We start from the raw sequence: 5,282 nt of genomic DNA on the forward strand, positions 1-5,282 counted from the left end.
ATGTCAAAAAAAAAATAAAAATAAAAACAGTATTATGTCAGCTTCTTCGATGTTTAATAATAATGATAATAATAGAGAATATAAGGTAAAAATTATACCTATATATATACCACAAGATTGGAAAATATTATTCCAGTTCATCACAGATGTAGTGATTTTTTTCAGTATACATATATATACAGGGTGATATTTAAGTATATAATAAAAACTTCAAGATTTTTTGAGCGATTTTAATAGAAAATGATTATTAGAAAATAGGTATTAAAAAATAAGAAATGCTTGCTTTTAGATATACACAGCGTGTTAATTTTGTTTAAATTAATCGTTTTGTTTTTCGTAAATATCCTAAAAAATCGTGCACCACTGCTTTTTAAATTCCTTTATTTTTCCCAGATTGAGCAACTAAAAAATGAACTTTTTGTCCCCTTTAAAGATTAATAAGATATTTAAGAAAAAAATATATATTTTTAAAAATTTAAAACCCTGTATATTAAAAAGAAATATTTTCTGACCTATACTAATATAAATTTTTCGTCTTAAAATCACCTAAAAAGAATCAACCCATGAAGTTTGACCACGTCCTAAAATAACACCCCGTATGTTAACAAACTTCTGGATATACCTAGTAATATTAAAAATTTTAAAATCCATATCTGTCAAAAAAATTACGTATACCGGGAACGTCTCAAAATTGGTTCACCCCTATAACTTTTTTTATTTTTTTTTCAGATAATAAAATGAGATTTGATATGTTAGTATATGACAAATTTGGGATTGATTGACATATTCAATTATTTTCGGTCACTTCCTGTTTCACCGGAAATTTCTACAACTTTTGATTTTTAAATGACACCCTTGGTATTTTTTTGCTTCATTTGATAAAAAATGACATTCTGAATAGAATGACCTAGCATATGTCAAATGTTGGCATTTTCAATTAAAAATAGCAATTTTGTAGAGTAGCCATGGACATAAATATAACGACAATTTGACTGGAAATACCAAGTGTGTGATACCAAATTATTCGTTGGGCATCTTTTAACCGACCAGGACAAAACACGAAAAACATTAGACAATCAAATATATTTTTCTAAGGCTCATTGATTAAAAATTAGCGTTTTTAACACAGCCATGACACTCTAGATTGAAATTTAAAATACGATTTTCTTAAGTGAGAATGTCAAACGTTGACATATGATATGTCATTTGATTCAGAGTGTCATTTTCTATTGAGTAAAGTAAAAAAATACCGAGGGTACCATTTAAAAATCAAAAGCTGTAATCATTTCCGGTGAAACAGGAAGTGACCGAAAACAATGCAATACGTCAATCAATCCCAATTTATGTCATATACTAACATACCAAATCTTGTTTTTTTTATCTAAAAAAATTATTAAACGTTAAAGGTGAGCCGCTTTTGCGACGCACCCGATATATTAAGTTGGATAGCATTTAATAACACTAAGATTTAGGTGTTTAGAAAAATGTAATATATCATTTCTATCTAATATATTCAAAAATTGAGCTAGAAAAAGCTTTTTTAAAGTCCCAAAAAGTGTATAACTTGTTTTGTTATAATAATTCTAAATATGTTATAAACTATAACAGTTCTATAATAAGAATACAGATTTTCATTGAAATCTGATATATAGTTTAAATATTACTATGACAGTTCAGTAATTTAAAAATTTCTTAAAGTTTTCTATAGCATAAGTTGGAAAAGTTTTTATGATTTTTTTCTTGTCGTTTTAGTCTAAGAGCTAGCAACGTTTTGGAGAAAGTATTTTAAGACGTCTGGCTCTTTGATATATCTTTTACTATGCTCTCTGGAACAGCATGTCTGGCTGCCGATACCCGTTGCGTTCACTACTGCGCATCGAAAGAAGATCCTATATTTTTTATTAATTTAGTCCTATAAATTCTAGTATTGAATATAAATCGAACATGCCTCCATAGCGCAGTGCGTAGAGTTTTCGACCACGAACCGATGATTCAGAGTTCGAATCCGGGTCAGGTCAAAGACTTTTTTATTTTATTTTCGTTTATATTTTGATAGTAAAGTATTAAATAATTCTGGTAATTAAAAAAAACATATATTTAATACTTTACTATCAGAATATAAACGCAAATAAAATAAGAAAGTCTTTGACCTGACTCGGATTCGAACTCTGAATCATCGGTTCGTTGTCGGAAACTACGCACTGCGCTATGGAGACATGTTCGATTAATATTCAATACTAGAATTTAAAGGACTAATACAAATATGGGATCTTCTTTCTGGGTTTACCGGCACACAGTAGTTCCCTCCCTTATAAAAATTTGGCCAAAACTCAATATATCGAAAAAAATTATTTTGATCATATATGATCAAATATTTTATAATCTATATTTAAAAACATGAAAGGTTTGTTATAAAAATATATTTTGGAAAAATGCACTTTAGAGCACCTATATAATAACATTTTATATACAATAGTCTAAAAAAGCATTTAACTATTTTTGTATCGACAATGAATAAATTACTCGCTTAGTGTTTTCAAAATAATATAAAATAGTGCATATTATAATTAGACTATATACTGCACGTATACTTTCCTCATATAATATCAGTTTTTGATAAATAAAATGAAAAAAAAATAATACTAACCATTTCAAAATATCAAAATATATTGTACCTTTGAAATATATTTTTATACATAACTAAATCAAGGATATCGAAGCTGAACTAAGTGATTGTTTTTAACTTAAATGAAACTTCATAATGTCTTTTTTAAGAACCATGTCAAATTAGCTGCTAATATCTGCTATTCAGCATAAATTGTCTTCGTAAACAAAAGTTTTATATAAATGTTGCATGGCTAAGAAATGTGCATTTAAAAAATTGAAATAGAGTATTTTAAATATTACATTGTTAGCCACGCCATAAAAAAATAACCGGCACACATTAATGTGAGTTTTTCTTCACAAATTTATTCTCGTTTCTTTGGTGTTAAGAAAATATTGGTAAAGTTCAGGGTATTAACATAGTATAGTACTAGATATTAACAAATATAAATTAACTTCAGGTTTTAACCAATTTTCGGATATATGTAGGTACCTACTATTATTAACCAAAATTTTAATAAAGAAGAAATAGCATGGCAACACCGCATAGTTTTCCAAATAAAAATAGTGTCCTATATGCACAATTTTATGCTGAATCGAATTATGTACAGAAAAATGGGAGCTGTGATTTAAAAAAGACAACGCTTTATCATTACTTTTTTTGATACCCTGTATATAACAAAATATTTTTAGGATATGCACTGTTATAAACCATGCAAATATCTATATAATACTTTTTTTCATATTTTCGTCTACAACGATGATATTGGACTTTCTCACACTAATAGGCCACTCTGTATCTATCTATTTATTAGCTTATGAACTATATACCGGTTATGTTCTAACCATTCTTCAATCTGTTTTTTTTTTCAATTTTTGTTAAATACCTTTATAAAGTAATACCCTTGTAATTATTGGTAATAAATAACACTTTTAAATTCTAATGAACCATCATCATTGAAAACGCCTAATGATAAAGAACTTTTTTTATATGTTAGGCAACTCCAAACGCCTAAATATTTATAGATTTACTAAAAAATATTAACTGATACATTCATTTTCACTGATATAATAAAATACAGGTTTTGGCCACGTACGTCCATAAGAGCGAACCAGTGTGCGGCAGCCAGACGGGCCGCATGCTGTTCTAGAGAGCATAGTAAAAGATATATCAAAGAGCCAGACGTCTTAAAATGCTTGTTTTTCCGACCTTCCTAACTCTCGTACTATTTAGTCATTATTAACTTCAATAAAGCGTATTATTTTCAAAAAGTACTTAATATAACTCACCCAATGGTCAAGACACTAATAAATTTAGTTATATAGCACCAATTAAGTTTGCTAGCTTATTAAAAAATCTAAATAGAATTTTTTTTAAATTTACTAATATTAATTTTACTTAAAATTGAGCTAGAATTTTGATTAGTATTTCTAAAAGTGTATATTTTGTTTGTTATTCCTAGCTAGTGTTTAAACTGTAAATTTTTCATGCTAAAATACTCTTGTGAGTAAAAAAACATCACGCTAGGCATTTATGATTGACATTTCTGTTGGAAATTAAATTCAATAGTTAAAACTGCAATATGAAAATATAAATTGTTTCTAAAATACTTTTAAATTTTTTTGTAGTGTTATTCTGAAGTAATCAAAGCTTGAAGAAACAAGAAAATACAACTCAATGCCTACCGTTACGTCGTGTTATTCAGTCAACCGTAATTTCAATCTAAAATATTTTCTGATTTGTAAAATTTCAAAGCAAGACATATATCGTAAAATTTTAACCTAAGAAATTTATAAAAAGATTCACACTTTTATACATATTGCATAGTCATTATACAGGGTGGTCCGAACTGTATTCCGGAAACTTCGGCAGCATATTCTGCAGATAAAAATAAGTAAAAAAGTTCGTATAAACGTATGTCCTAAAATGCTTAGTTTTGGAGATACAGGGTGTAGAAGTTTCATTTTAATTTCAATTTTTTTCAAATAACTTCTGAAATAATGTCAATATTTAAATGAAAGTTGGTGTCTGGGAGTTTTTTGACAGGAGAAATTTGATTTTGATGTCAATATGATTCCTACTTGTAGAGAGCGCCACCTAAATATTTTTAACTGGTTTGAAGAGTAATAACTTTTCGTCCGTACCTGCATAAAACTACTGAGTAAAAAAATATACATTTAGGTGATTTTTTACGTAAAAAATGTCTCTTGGTAAAAATCGCTACGAGCAACCGTTCTCAAGACATTTAGAATGGAAATAGTCAATGCATGCCATTATTGACCAAAAATACACATGTCGAGTAGATAGTTATTTATTTGACCGAAATGATAAATTTGGGAACTTTTCATTTTTTTTAAATTAATCATAATAGATGATAAAATAGTTTCTGTTGAATTTTTGGCACAAAAGCATTTCAAATTAATGATTCCAGTCTTCAAAACAGTTAAAACATATGTAGGTGGCGCCACCTACAAATAGGAGTCATATTAACATCAAAATCAAATTTCTCATGTTAAAAAACTCCCAGACACCAATTTTCATCTAAATATTGATTTTACTCCAGAAATTATTTGGAAAAAATTGAAATAAAAATGAAACTCCTACACCCTGTATCTTCTAAATGAAGCATTTTAGAACATACATTTATACGAACTTTTTTACTCATTTTTATCTGCAG

The sequence above is a fragment of the Sitophilus oryzae genome, unplaced genomic scaffold (assembly GCF_002938485.1).
Source record: "Sitophilus oryzae breed Bouriz unplaced genomic scaffold, Soryzae_2.0 scaffold_1191_pilon_pilon, whole genome shotgun sequence".
Lineage (NCBI taxonomy): Eukaryota > Metazoa > Arthropoda > Insecta > Coleoptera > Curculionidae > Sitophilus > Sitophilus oryzae.